Source organism: Anser cygnoides, chromosome 1 (genome assembly GCF_040182565.1).
Source record: "Anser cygnoides isolate HZ-2024a breed goose chromosome 1, Taihu_goose_T2T_genome, whole genome shotgun sequence".
Classification (NCBI taxonomy): Eukaryota; Metazoa; Chordata; class Aves; order Anseriformes; family Anatidae; genus Anser; species Anser cygnoides.
In genome coordinates, this window is record NC_089873.1 from 35,121,994 (window position 1) to 35,138,027 (window position 16,034).

At 38.3% G+C, this 16,034-nt stretch overlaps 1 long non-coding RNA gene across 1 annotated transcript; it reads left to right on the forward strand.

Annotated features, from left to right (window-relative positions):
* Positions 1-12,308: 12,308 nt before the first annotated feature.
* LOC106045596 (uncharacterized) lies at positions 12,309-15,548 on the forward strand. The gene is made up of 4 exons (XR_001212876.3): positions 12,309-12,800; positions 13,706-13,805; positions 14,563-14,582; positions 15,265-15,548. It is a non-coding gene; the product is annotated as an uncharacterized lncRNA (long non-coding RNA).
* The last annotated feature ends 486 nt before the right edge of the window (positions 15,549-16,034 follow it).

Below are 16,034 nucleotides of genomic sequence, written 5' to 3' on the forward strand. Positions count from 1 at the left end.
CACATAGATATTGCATAATGGCTCCAGGAAAAAATATGTAACAGGATAAACTTACCTTATATAACCCCTATCCAATTTCTCAGGTAGTTCTATCCTATCTTTTGCATTAAGAATATCAGATACACAAAGCATCAGACTGCTGTTTGTCCAAAAGAGAATACACTACTTATAGAACAACGCATTTTTTTAAAGTCAAGGATAATAATACAAACATTAAGACAGAACACATGGAACTAGTTCAGTCTTATCATCTAGATCATCTGTCCCAGAGACAGCTCTTATACGTGTTTGTTTCAAGGGTCAGTACTTAATTTTAAAAGGTGTTCTAAGACAACCTTTTGTATGAGACCAAAAAAAAAAAAAGTAAAAAAAAATTACCTAACATCCTTGTAAACAATGTTTTCCTAAATTTCCTAAATATTTTACTCTACAATTTAAGCAACTTTTTCTGTATGTATGTTGTTGGAGAAGGTGTAAATACTGACAGCAGCAACAAAAAATTATGATTAAGATCACACTTCTGCAAGTGTCATGGTCCATCTTTTCCACATCATCACCCTCACCTGGCAGGAGACAGGTAAGTCACTACTTTCAGTTCAACTTCAAAGACCAACCTTGAAATCTTGTGTTTATCGTATAGGACTGTCATAATCTGTAACTCCACTAGCTGAACAAGAATGCAACTTAAAATTTCATACCTAAGAACTCATATTCTTATCATGTCAGTCACTGCTCAAGCCAAATAATTAAATCTAATATGTCTTACCTTCATATATTCTGAAAAGTATATAAACAGTGAAAAAATTATAGAATCATAGAATCATTAAGGTTGGAAAAGACCCCCAAGATCATCTAGTTCAACCATCTCCCTACCACCAATATCACCCACTAGACTATGTCCCTAAGTACCACATCCAGCCTTTCCTTAAACACCCTCAGGGATGGTGACGCCACCACCTCCCTGGGCAAACAGTCCCAATGCCTGACTGCTCTTTCTGAGAAGAAATGTCTCCTGATTTCTAACCTCCCCTGGTGCAACTTGAGGCCATTCCCTCTAGTTCTACCACTAGTTACCTGTGAGAAGAGGCTGACCTCCAGCTCCCCACACCTTCCTTTCAGGTAGTTGTAGAGAGCAATAAGGTCTCTCCTGAGCCTCTTCTTCTCCAGACTACACAACCCCAGTTCCCTCAGCCACTCCTCACAGGACTTGTGTTCCAGGCCCTTCACCAGCTTCGTAGCCCTTCTCAGGACATGTTCCAGGGCCTCGATGTCCTTCTTGTAGTGAGGGGCTCAAAACTGAAACACATTAGTTGAGGTGTGGCCTCACCCGAGCAGAGTACAGGGGGATTATCACCTCCCTGATCCTGCTGGCTACACTATTCCTGATACAAGCCAGGATGCCATTGGCCTTCTTGGCCACCTGGGCACACTGCCGGCTCATGTTCAGATGAGCATCAATCAGCACCCTCAGATCCTTTTCCTCTGCACAGCTTTCAAGCCACTCTGCCCGAAGCGTGTAGCACTGTGTGGGGTTGTTGTGGCCACAGTGCAGGACCCAGCACTTAGCCATGCTGAATCTCATCCCGTTGGCCTCTGCCCATTGACCCATCCTGTCCAGGTCCCTCTGCAGGTAAATTTATAATAATTAACCATGTGCCAACACTGTCCTTTAAGTTTAAAACTTTTATTTTCTTTTATAGCTTTTATTATTTTGATACTTTTACAAATTATAAAATATTTTCTCACAGGTATACTTTTGCTCTTACAATATCTACTGATAATAGTGACCCTTAGAATCCACTCATTCTATCTGTTTTTTGCACTTATACAGCTCACCTGTCTTGATCATCAAAGAGAACCATATTTAGTGCTTAATACAATACTTCACCAGTATCTTGAATACCCTCTACTTCTACTGGAAACGTCTCTGATTTCTCCTGTTAGGTTTTTGCTTGTTTGTTTGTTTGTTTTATTGTTAGTTCACATCCCAAATCACTTTGCTGATTTGATGACTGATTACTGTACTCACGGTTCCTTCTTTTATAGGTGTGCCTTATTATATAATGGAAGTTGCATTATTTGTCTCCATCTGCATCATCTGGTATTTGCGGAACTAAATTCCACATTACTGTCAGTTACATGCAGGTACCCTGAGAAGGGACACAGAGAGGAGTCCTTTGATTGGTAAATCTCCACCGTTCCATCCAGAATGAATAATGTTCATGAACTCTTTATCACTTCACAGAGATAATTCAGGTCAGTAGTGACCACCCCATAATCCTATTATTATTATTATTATTATTATTATTATTAACCACCACTAAAGATCAAGGAACATAAACAGTTCACTTACTCCAATTGGAAGTACTGGGCCCAAAACATCAAAAATTTGGTCACCTCCTGCAATTCCAATGATTCCCCAAATTTCAGGCCTGTAGACTTGTTTCCTAGCTTGCTCCTTTGCCTCGGGTAAAGCTGTTAATCCTAGCTGTTGGTTCATTAATGACTTATAGCCATACCTTGAGTTTCTTGAGGGAATTCTTCAATTAAAAAAAAAAATAATCTTAGGTAGAAGGTTAGACAAAACCATTCCTTTATCTACTATGTTATGCTGATAACCCCCGTTGCCTACAAAGGGATCATTGCATACCTTAAATGTTTCCCTATAGTGTCATTCCTCTAGATACCATCTATAAACATGCCTGTTTTTCTGCACATACTGTATCTAATGAAGTCCCTGTAGTCCTCAGTACTGTCAGCAGGAGACCAACATTTCACCTCCCAAACTGCCTTGAAATTCTCAGCTGAAACACAGTGTGTGGCTGACTCTGTTTACCCAGTCTAGAAACTAAATAAGATATATCAAAATATGTTACATTATGGTATCTACATGGAAAGGTTCTGTGGTGACTTCCTGAGCTCTAAAATCTTTCTTATTCTTTAACAGAATACTGCAATAATCCAGCTGGGAAACTCAGTGCTGAATACATATATTATACAATTTTGCCTGAGGATTCATTCTATGTCAAACCCTTGATTTTATTCTTAATTTTAAATTATTTGTATAAAAATTGCATAGAATAAAAGATTGCATACAAAGCTTTGCTACTTGAAAGATGTCCCGGTCTTCAGTTATGAGAGAGATTAATAAGTAAATAACAGAAGATAAGTTCAACAACAAAATTCCTGATAGGTTTGTCTCACATATCTTTTATGTACCCCAGTGATATCACCCACAGCTGAGTCTGCTTTTATTGCAAAGAGGATTTCGGGGGAGCCCGATACATGCTGGCTGTGACTGCTGTCTAGGTTCATTTCCTACTGGTCCCTTAGGAAACTCACAATGGAAACACACACTGATTTTTCTTTATCATCTGCTGCCTGTGTAGAAATCCTGATTAGCATTAGAGTTTCCCTTTCTGTTGCTAAGCTCTTTTTGTGAGAAAAACAAAACAGAACAAAAAAAAATAATGGCTCTCACTTCATGTTCTAAAACATAGCTCCCTGGAGCCACTCTTTTCTCTGTATTTATTCTGTACAGTATATCAAATACCGTCAAGGAATACAGCTGATAATTAACTAACACTATTACAAACCTTTTCCATTTGCCAGGGAAAGAGGATGCTACCAATGTATGAGAAAATCTAGTCTTTGGATTTATATTTCTCAAAACATCCCAACTCTCACAGTGCTTTGCTGTGTTCCCACTTAATGTCAGGAAATTGCATTTTAATAAAGAGTTTGACATTAATGACATCTTGCAGCATTATTTCCTAGAGAGTGACCATGTATTTCTAAGATGTCCTGACCATTGTCTACGAACAGCAAAGTAAAGTCCCTCAACCTCTTTCTTTCCTTTTGTATTCCATTAGTTTTCACTCTGAATCTCATAGAATCATAGAATTATCTATGTTGGAAAAGACCTTCAAGATCATCAAGTCCAACCATCAACCTGACCTACCGAGTCCCGTCACTTCTTTTGCTCCTTAGCAAACTTCTCACTTTACTCACTGAAATTCAAATTACATTCCAGGAATAAAGATCCCAACCTTTATTGCCAAACAACTGCTGTCCATGACTTAGTGCAAAGAAGTTTCTAAAACCAAGCTCCAAGCAAACAGGTAAAATGATCTTCCACCAGGAGTGCCAGAGACCTTAGTGGTGGACAAAACTCTTTTTGTCCATGTCACCTTAGCAGTTATCATGGCTACAAGGGGAAATACAGATTTTCTTTTAACACTCAAGAAAATTTTCTTAAAAGGTATTATTGCCCCTTGCATGCTTTTAGCATTGAGGTAATGGAGGAATTTCAGTGACATAGTCATAGTGTGATTGCTTTATAAAAATAAATAAATAAATAAAATAAATAACTAAAATTTATCAAGACAGTCAAAATGCTAAAACAAGTCTTCAGCTTTGTGGTTTTCTTCTACATAATGTACCCTCCATTAATGTAAATTACTGCTGGTTCCAAAAGAACAAGAGAACAGCCTTAGCCATCTGCAGTCATGCACAATAATGTCAGATAGGTAACTATAACAGATGTTATACTTATTGATATAACTTGTTATAATTACTGATATAGATATACAACTGATCCCTTTCTTCAGACATGTTTTGGAAAGCCTTTCATCTAGGGCTCCTCAGAATATATTTGATTTGGAGGATGGGCTATCTCACTTGAAACAGACAACGATAAATTCTTTCAAGGGTGCTGAGGACCAGAACTGGACCAAAAAAAAAAAAAAGTTAAAATGTGGTTCTAGGGGAAATTTCTTGCCTTTAGGAACATTTAGACAGGGGTCAATTCCTGAAAGGCATGGAGAAAAGTAGGGTGGTAAAGCAAGACTGGTAAAATGGTTCAAGAAATTGAATAGCTGCATTAGGTTAAGGCTATTGTGTTATTGACCTTGCTCCAGAAAAGGAGGCTTTGAAAAAGTTCAACTGATTCATATAACTTAAGTAATCCTAAATAAATGTTGAAGAAATCCTGGAAGTCCAACTCTTTTGATATTCCTCCATAACTTGCATTTGTTATTACTCTTCATTCACCAGGCATATTTGTTCAGTCCTATAGCGCAATGTCTACTTCAATATTAGATGAATTTGAAACTAGAGCAGTTTCTAGTTAGAGCAACCTGAAACAAGACAGAACAATCTTGTATTCCTTTCAGAAAGTCCACTAAATGATGACAAAATGTGGGGTGGTGGGATGACATACATTATTTCTTATTTATCTCTGAAGCTCCAATTTCACTATGAGAACAGCAATGATAAATACTCTGTATACTGTACCTGTAGCAGTTCTACTAGTCACAGGCTCATCTTCTACAGAAGCAATGGCCCAAAATATATTTTTAATCTGATATTTGGGACATACTTGCATAAAAAGTGTCAAGAAATTTACAGTGATTCTTAGTGGAATATTACTTTTTCTTGATAAGAAGGACTGTTTTTTCTCTAGATTGTCAAAGTTTCATACAAACTATTTCTAATCAGGCATGGGGCTTGAATTTTTTGCCTGGGAACAGACAAGATAATACTAAAGAGTTATTGTACATTAAGTTAGCAGCTAATTGCATCTGTGCTTGGATATTACAGTAATAGCTAGTAATCCAGAATATTAAAAGTTATTTGTTCTTCAAATAAAGATGGAAAATACCCACAATTAGCTTTCATTTCCTGTAGAAAGCTAATTTATTCTCTTTTCAAGGAGACATGAAATAATTAGGAATCAGAACAAAAAGGGACTGATTTCCAATCCATCTCCAATCTGGCATGTACTTTTATTTTGCAGATATTCAAACTTCAAAGATGCTTTCTATTGCCAAAATAGCATGTCTTTTATGAGTAACTTTTTTTTTTTTTTTTTTCTAAAATCTCTATATTGGAATGTGTTTAGTTAAAATCTGTTTTTTTCTACTTGAGCATACTTAGTATAGTTTCACTTTTTAAAACAGTTGTCATGCTCTACGGACTTGTTCCTTTGATTTTGTGAGTTGTATACATGATGTGGCTCCTTCTTGGTCACATTTCTAGGTTACCTTCCGTATTAGTTAGGTCACAAGTGGGAAGAGTTTGATGCATTCCTGGGTTTTTGGAGACAAACACACATTTGTGTCTGACTGGGTGTTCCCAGATTACAATCTTTAGGCCTGGTCATAGGCAACCATTAACTGCTTTCTCAGATTGAAATGTGACTTCATTTTATGTACTAGAGCAAATTAGAAAACTGCAAGCATAAGATTAATTTCAAGAAATATGTCCTCCAACTATCCCAAAATATTTCAATAGAAAACTGATTGTTGTATTTGCTGTAAAATATTTATTCAACTGTGTAAACACATAAATGTTTATTCTGTCAGATACTATGTTTTTCTATGGAAAAAAATAAATACCTTTCTAGATTTGGTACCTAAAATACATATTTGTCTACAACAGCATATATTTGTATGAAAGTTTATTTGAAATTTTGCAATTACATGAGAATACTGCATTCATCATCTAGAACCAGAAAACAGAAGAATGCACTTTCATGATGGCAGAACGAATCTTCTGTGACGCATAGTTTATCCTCTGAGTTTATACTGGTTGACTATCTTCTAATTTTAGAGAAATTCTGTTCATCTGTAGTAACTATTCTTTAAATAACATTGAATCATCTAACCATTGCTGCTCTATTTTGTTATTCATTCAAACATATGCTCCTTAGAGACTTGCACATGGAAAAAACAAGGATTTCCTTTCTCTTTAACTTCTGTAGCTCTCATTTGATCTGTTTTTTAAGCTCTGAACAGTGATTTCAGGATACCTGCTCACATACTGCATTCATTTCTTTCACAGCATTTTCACAGAAAAATGAGAATCTGAAAAATTAAAGATGTATTTAAAAACACACTGCAAAGGGGACTTTGTCACTTGTCTCTAACATCTTATTTGAAATATTAATGTTTCCACATTATGAAATTTTATGATAATCATTGTAGTTTGTATATTGAGTCTCTTTTAATACAACAAGGATTGTTTGCTTTGTTTGCAGTAGTTATATGATTTCATAATTCAGATTGGCAGATTCAAAACTGTATAAAATATATATGAACCTGTGTATATCTATATATGTATGAATGTGTATGGGAATATCTAACAGAAAAAACAAAACAAACAAACAAAAAAACACAACATAACAACAGCAACATTGTAACATAAAAACTAGGTAATACTTGTAAATCACATTCTGGTTGACTGTTTCTAGTGAAAAAAAAAAAAGGGAAAAAAAGCATTACTTGGAATGGAAATAGATCTCTTAATAATATGAACTACTTCTTCGTAGAAATGTCGTAATAGCCATAACAGTGATACCATCATGCTAAGAGCAAATTACATTTAGAAGCAAGGCTGACTATTTGCCAAAGGCTTATTTTTCATTTTCAATGTTGCTAATAATAGTTCTTCAGGAAAAACAAACAAACAAACAAAAAAACTTGATATTGTAGATTATCAAAAGATAGAAAACTTAAGGTTGTTATTTGTTTTTGAGACTACTTGTGTGTCCAATTTAAGATCTATACTAACAGAAGCAAAGGTTTTTGAAGCAGGCAGTCATCTTTTGGAATAGAAACACAAAATAATGAATGACAAGAAGATATCTGGACTACACATCCCTCAGCATAAATAGCTGGTTCCCTTGAGGTTTGAGCTGTAAACTCCATTCTGAAGAGGGGAATTGCAAATTATTCTTCCTTTTTCTTTTCTTTGGAAGGGGAAGAGGATGTTTATGAGCCAGGTTTTACTCACAGCCATGCTCATGAAGGAAATGTACTTATTTAGTTACATTGTAGAGATAGACAAATCTGTCAGGGATGGATGGAAATTATTAGAACTCAATTTGTAAGGCTAATTGCTTAAGATAGGACTTGGAATAATACTGCTTTTTACAGGGATATTAGGCCAGTTGGCACAGTGGGAAACTGAAAAATGGAGATCACATAGGTATCACAGGAAATGCTTGAAAAAAAAAGTGGAAATGTCAGGTGTTCAGAGAAAACTCCTGACATACAAAAAATATTTAGAAAATTAAACTGTAAAGATTCTGGACAGGGTTTATGTATCCTGAACACAGAAAACACAGAATGAGATCACAGAGCCATAGAATAATTAAGGTTGGAAAAGACCCCCAAGATCATCTAGTTCAACCATCTCCCTACCACCAATATCACCCACTAAACTATGTCCCTAAGTACCACATCCAGCCTTTCCTTAAACACCCTCAGGGACGGTGACACCACCACCTCCCTGGGCAACCCGTTCTAATGCCTGACTGCTCTTTCTGAGATGTCTCCTAATTTCCAACCTGAACCTCCCCTGGTGCAACTTGAGGCCATTCCCTCTAGTTCTACCACTGTGAGAAGAGGCTGACCTCCAGCTCCCCACACCTTCCTTTCAGGTAGTTGTAGAGAACAATACGGTCCTCCCCTGCCTGAGCCTCCTCTTCTCCAGACTACACAACCCCAGTTCCCTCAGCCACTCCTCACAGGACTTGTGTTCCAGACCCTTCACCAGCTTCGTAGCCCTTCTCAGGACACATTCCAGGGCCTCGATGTCCTTCTTGTAGTGAGGGATCCAAAAGTGAACACATTAGTTGAGGTGTGGCCTCACCAGAGCAGAGTACAGGGGGACGATCACCTCCATGGTCTTGCTGGCTACACTATTCCTGATACAAGCCAGGATGGATACACAACCCTTCATTTCTCTTCAAGCAGGTTCTTTTGTTTAATTTTGGTTGGCCAAATATCATGGAATCATATAAAACTTTGTTAATTAATAAGTTATGTGCCATCTCTGAGTTCATTTGGACTTTTTAACATGCCTAACCTACTACCTCCTCCTCCTCAACAATTTCTCACATTTTTCAGTGTCTGTGGATTTCCCTTAATAACATTCTGTACTTTGCAATACATCCAACCATGTTATGGCCTCTTGACAGAGTATCAAACTTAGGGAGATCCTACACGATCAGCCTGAAAGGGATCATATAGCTTAAAGAATGAGTCCGTTAATATCAAATCTGGACGGTTTCCTAAATGCATCTGCCCTTTGTACACGCCAAGTAATTGTCTTAAATATTCATCTCTTAACACAGTTGTTTCTCTTTATATAAATGATTAAATATGCTTAGTTGAGAGGGGAGACTCAGAAATTATTCTGAAATCAGAATTCACTCCTGCGAAGACCTGTGTAAAGGCCCTAGATTGAAATATCATCTTCAGATATATTTGTATACGGAAAACAAACAAGCAAACAAACAAAAAATCAGCAGGAGACATGGAGAAAGACCTTTTTTGATTGCACAACTGTCTCATGCTTTGGGTATTAACTTGAGAGAACAGTCAGTAAGGTTCAAAAAATATCAGTTAATGGAGGATGGACAGGTCTCACTTAGGAAAGGAAAAACATTCTTATGAGGAAAAAATTGAATGTATGTTGTTTTGAATTATTCTGATTAATTTGGACTTTGCAATAAACTGTTCCGAGAAGGATCCTCTCCTCTGCCTGCCCAGATATTTAGTTCAAATTCATGAGAGTTTACTCATTCCTTGGAACAATGGGGAGACAGAAAAGCATTTTTGCTTTCCCCTGGATAATACTGGTTGCTGTCCCTTGTATGTACTAACACCATACTCTAACATCACAAATAATCCCAAAACTATCAATGACATTCTGTAATAACCTGAACATGGAGAAATCTAGAAAAGAACTATGTTAAATAGTGCAAGCTTCTATTGACAAAATTTACAACTAAATTGTTGTGGAAGATGTTTTTTCTAATTAGCAAGTAAAAGAGAAAGGTATTTGTTAAGATGAGAGATAATCTTTCTTACTTAATGAAAAACAAATGTAATAGTTGCCATAACAAAAGGGACACTCCAAGAATGAAATTACCACATATTTCCTATTTCTAATTCTAGCAGAAACATAACTTCTCCTCTCTATACTACTAATATACTACTAACTACTAATCACGGTGTATTTTCCCCAGTTCTTACTGGATATTGAGAAGAATAATGGCTTGGAATAAAATAATTTTTATATTCACCGCTTAGGAATAAAAAGGATAATGTTAATTAATTCTACTGAATAGTTTTCTTTGTCTAAGTCTGAACTTACTCCCGATACTTTTATTTTCCTCCTTTAACATTACACTATGCTTTCACTAGATCTGATCAAACTTCTGGATTTTTAAGTTGGACTCCTAAATTTAGTCCTACTGAATGTAAAAGGGTTGAGTTCAAAACCTTACCATGTTGTGCAAAAAATACGCAACAAAAGGCATATTTGTACACTTCATTTCACATCAGTGTCACAAATTCAGTTTAAGATATGTGGTAATTAATGTGAAGCTAAGAAAGGCAAGAAGCAAAATCATGTGATTACGGGAATATGGAAAAAATACATTACTATCCCAATATTACAAGACAATACTTGTGGCTGACAAACAATTGACATCACAGTACCCCACGGTTTTTCTTTATTCTTTAGGAATATGCAAATCACAGAATCACAGAATCATCTAAGTTGGAAGAGACCTCCAAGATCACCTAGTCCAATCTCTGACCTAACACTAACAAGTCCTCCACTAAACCATATCACTAAGCTCTACATCTAAACGTCTCTTAAAGACCTCCAGGGATGGTGACTCAATCACTTCCCTGAGCAGCCTATTCCAATGCCTAACAACCCTTTCAGTAAAGAAGTTCTTCCTAGTATCCAACCTAAACCTCCCCTGGCGCAACTTTAGCCCATTCCCCCTTGTCCTGTCACCAGGCATGTGGGAGAATAGACCAATCCCCACCTCTCTACAGCCTCCTTTAATGTACCTGTGGAGTGCGATAAGGTCGCCCCTGAGCCTTCTCTTTTCCAGGCTGAACAATCCTAGCTCCCTCAGCTGCTCCTTGTAAGACTTGTTCTCCAGACCCCTTACCAGCTTCATTGCCCTTCTCTGGACTCGCGCGAGCACGTCCATGTCCTTCTTGTAGCAAGGGGCCCAAAACTGAACAAAGTACTCGAGGTGCGGCCTCACCAGAGCCGAGTACAGGGGGACAATCACTCCCCTAGCCCTGCTGGCCACACTGTTTCTTATGCAAGCCAGGATGCTGTTGGCCTTCTTGGCCACCTGAGCATACTGTTGGCTCATATTCAGCCAACTATCAACCAGTACTCCTAGGTCCTTCTCTTCCAGGCAGCTTTCTAACCACTCAACCATCTTCAAACTTCCAGATCTAGAGGAACACTTTGGTTGCAGCCTAAAAGCCATGTGTACATAAGCTCCCCCAAGTCAGCCAATCTTCTTCCCACGACCTGCCAGAAAACAGCTGTCCTGGTTTCAGCTAGGATAGAGTTAATTTTCTCCTAGTAGCTGGTAGGTTGCTATGTTTTGGATTAGGATGAGAAGAGCGTTGATACCACGCTGATGTTTTAATTGTTGCAGAGCAGTGCTTACACTAAGCCAAGGACTTTTCAGCTTCTCTCTCTGTCCTGCCAGTGGGCAGGCTAGGGGTGCAGCAGGAGCTGGGAGGGGACAGACCCAGGACAGCTGACCCAAACTGGCCAAAGGGGTATTCCATACCATCTGACGTCATGCTAAACAATATATAGGGGTGGCTAGCCGGGATGGGGGGCGGGCTGCTTGGGGACAGGCTGGGCATCGGTCAGCGGGTGGTGAGCAATTGCATTGTGCATCACTTATTTTGTACACATTATTAGTAGCAGTACTATTATCGTTATTATTATTATTATTATTATTTTTCCTTTCTTAATAAACTGTCTCTGTCTCAACCCACAGGCTTCATTTTCCTATTTCTCTCCCCCTTCCCAGAGAGGGCGGGGAGAGGGTGAGCAAATGGCTGTGTGGTGCTTAGCTGCCGGCCGGGTTAAACCACAACAACAGCAATGTAGACATGTAACCAAATTAAAGCCAAAACTTTCAGCCCGGTCCTTGACCTGAATAGTGAGTGAGGATCTGGATCCTGGCATTTATGTGTAAAAGTTTATACGCAGCCAAAGTAAATATTGTAGTCAGAGGTCAAGGGATAAGATTTTGAAAAGTCCTGCATAAAGAAGAGATCTCAAAAAAGCAAATTTAAATAACATTAATGTCAAGAAAAGTAATTCTGATTGCTATATTCTTTATCTGTCATGACTAGACAGATGAAAATCTATGATAGCAATTTTGCCTTTAAGGTCATTTTCTTTTTTATTTATTTATTTTATTTATTTATTTATTTATTTTAACAGGCTCTGTACTAATTTTCCTCACAGAATGACTAACAGAAATATGACCCTTATGCACCTTTTGTAGTTAATTCACTAGGTCAACTCTAACCACTAAGCCCCTTGTCAGGTTATTTCTATTAGTGATAAGGAGCAATTGACCTTAAAACATTGAAGCCAGGTAGATGAGCCTATTCCACAAGGTCTCTTGGCTCCACCCTTGTTAAGTGAAATCTGCCAGGTGTGGATCATTTGACCTTTGCTATATAGGAAGCATGGGGGAGTTGTAGGGAATTGTTTCCCCAGGGGAGTTTGAGGGTTAGTTTATTGGGGGTGATTTTCTCCTGTGGTGAAATGGATTCAGTGCTCCCTAGTAGGCTGCTTTTATCATGCTTTCTACCATCTCTGTGAAATAGTTTTAGTGACTCTATGAGCTAGCTACATTGGTGGTGCCTTTTCAGTACAGTAAAACCCTGGTGGTACGACTTCACTGTGAAGTAGTTTAGAATTGACTCACGTTCAGAAGCTGGCAGGTAAGCGTTCTAGGGTTCTACAGTTGTTTAATGTTGAGGAGTTTGAGTACTTCCTTCACCTTGTCTGTTTTCAGTGAAACTGTTTACATGGATTCTAACCTCCCTTACCAACACTAAAAAATAAAACAAATAACAAAAAAACAAACAACAAAAAAAAACAAGTTCAGAAGCTCAACTGCTTACAGGTAAGCCTGAATTTGAAGAAAGTTCTTAAGTATTTATTAAGTTTGAACAACAGGCTGTGTGGAAAAGGTGCCTTACTGTGAATTCAAATTTTGCCTTGTGATAAGTAGAAACAGATTTGGGTAGATACTGGTGGCATTATCATTATTCTTGCTAAGTGGCAATTGTGAGAATGTGCTGTTTATAAAAGAAATACTGTTTTCACAATATGCAAGTCAAAAGCCTTTAGATTACCAGAAGTTATAGCTTCAAGGAGATAACTTTAAAGAAAGAAATTATTGTTGGCCATCTCCCCCTGACCCCTCCATAGACTGGCTCCCTGAAAAAAAGTGTAAAAGGTGTAATTGTTAGTAGTTTTAGAGGTAGGGTCGGGGAAGATGTGCTTTCCCACTTGATCACTCTCCCTTTCGTCTTCTCCAGGAGTAATATGGTAGCTTTCCAAAACTTTGACTATCCTTGGGATGTTCAGACCAGCATGATCTTATTGGTATGTCTCCTGAACGCACTTCAGGTTTTGTCTAAGGTTAAACAAATACTTAAGAGCGTCATCCAGAGATGTGTCCTGAGGCAGGATAGTTAGGAGTGGCAGGGAGAGTGGGAGGATATGACCAGGTATCTAGAGCAGGGGGCACCTCCACTGGAAAGACCATGAGGAACCCACAGTGGATGAATTGGCTAGACAACCCTGGCACTATGAAGAAAGTCTCTCCTCTTTCCTACAGACCTGCGTCTCGGCTGTGGAGAAACTTTTGGAAGAGCACCACCAACTTAGAGAATTTTTCTTCCTCCCCACCTGTACAAACCAGTGTCTGAGGTATCCAGGTAAGTGTCCTTCTGTGCAAGGAAGATGACAGAGTGGTTACACAGCCTGTGGTTGGACCAATGTGACCATGGAGAGGAGGTGAGAAAAAAGGATGGAAAATCTACGTTGACATTAGAGGCACGGGTATGTCAGTTGCAAATAAATACAATGAGGGGAAAAAGGGATTCGTCAAGAAACTTGCTGCTCCAAATTGCAGTGGGCAGTCCTCGGTCGCCGGATCTGGCCCCCAGAATTTTTTCACCAGCAATACGGTTTGACTTAGCAGTCAACTGTTTCTTTAGCTTTGAGGATGCTGAAATGGTCCGTGGCTTGAAAAGAACCAGTTCCCAGCCTGTCTCGAAGAATAGTTGCTCTAGGGCTAAAATCTTAGTTTCCTTTCTGTTTCGTGAACATCCAGAGAGACTCCTCCTCTCAGTTGAGTTCGGTGCGGCCTAGTCTTAAGATTTTCAGTACTGATTCGCGTACCCCAGACTCTCATATTTTGAGAGGGATTGCACTCCCCTTACATAATATTGGAATCCCACTTTTCTGTCTCAAGGGTGAATGTTGTAAGGCACTTATAAATCATTACAGATTGTGGTTGTTGTCAATTGCCATGTTAATTAAGGCCATGCAAGTACCTTCTACTGTTTCATCTTCCCTTTCATTTGTTGTCTGGTTACTACTCAATATTACATATTCAGTGAAATGTCCTAAAAAAAAAAAACATTACTTCTTAATTTTAACAACTTTTTTGGTTTTTTTTTCTTTCTCTAGGTCTGCCAGTAACTGACAAGGTAAAAAGATGTGCTTTTCTCTTTCATTCTTGTGAAGTCAGAGGCAGTGCCAATTTAAACTGTGACTGAGGCTCTGCAATGGTGCAAGTCTATCTCACTACTTCAAATTCAGTGATGCAACCTGAGTTTACATTAACTTTCAAGGATTCAACCAATTTAAAGCTTTTAGACAATGACAATTATTTGAAAACATTCCTACAGGATTATTTTCTTCATTTACATTTGTTTGCTATCTCCATCTCATTCAAAGCAGTCAGGACTGGTTTGCTTTTCTCTTCTCTGGAAATTTGCACTAGGAACCAGTGTTAGAATCAGAATCCTGATCTAAGAGTATGATGAAAAATGTTGCACTCCAAGTTGGAAATTGGAGAGTAAAATGTTCATGTAAACATAAAAATTGTGCTCAAATAGCTGATTACACCTATGCTTACACCTTTTAACTTTAAACCTGAGAAGCAACGGGTAGTTTCTATGTCTCCCTTGGGGATAGTGTATTCTTCTGTATCTTGCTTCTATACGAACAGTTCAAAACCTTAAAGTCATGTCAGTCATACAACCAAACAACCTTGCACGGTATTACATGTTCCCTCCCCCCCGATAGATCAAGCCCTGAATGCAAGATCAGACAAGTAAATACTGCCAACATGTAAAACTAACTTATAAATATGTTACTCTTTGGCAGGTTTTTTGGCAGTTTGTGGGGCTTTACTGTACTGCAGTGAGAAGAATGTATTCTGGTGTGAACTGAAATTATACCTCTATGCCACAGTGTTGTTGGTTTTTTTTTTGGGGGGGGGGGTACAAAATTCCTTGTGGACACCTGAAGGAGTTGCAAAATAAAATTTAGGTGAAGGAAAAGTTCCTTCTCTGTTGTTGTTGTTTTTGTTTTCTTTTCCAAACAGTCTTAAAATGAAGTTCCCATTTTCTGGCCTTTGGAAGATTGCAAGTGTGCCGGAACACGTCACATTACATAGATCATATTTGTCTGAAATGATAATATCATACCTATAGTCTGCTGCAGGCTGAAAAGTAGCCTATGCCTCAGGTACTGTTTTATGCCTTTGCTTTTGTTACTGCATCCTTGTAAGCCTTCAAAAGGGAAATGAAATTATCCTACAGAGAAGAAACACCATCCAGAAGAAACTCCAGGTGTGAGGGCCTGAATTCTCACTGAAACCAAAGGCAGGTATCTTACTGACTTGAAGAAAGAGGCTTTAATCTATCCTGGCTTGTTTACTAATGAAGGAGTGTGAAAGAGACACATGTCCTTGTATCTGAAGAGGAGGTGAAGGAACAGCTAGTGCAAGGGACACAAAAAGCTGTTGAGCCAGACAAATAGGTGGTTGGCTCTGAGCTTGGAGACTGCAACAGAATCACAAAGTCATCTAGATAGGAAGAGACCTCCAAGATCACCTAGTCCAACCTCTTACCTAACACTAACAAATCCTCCAC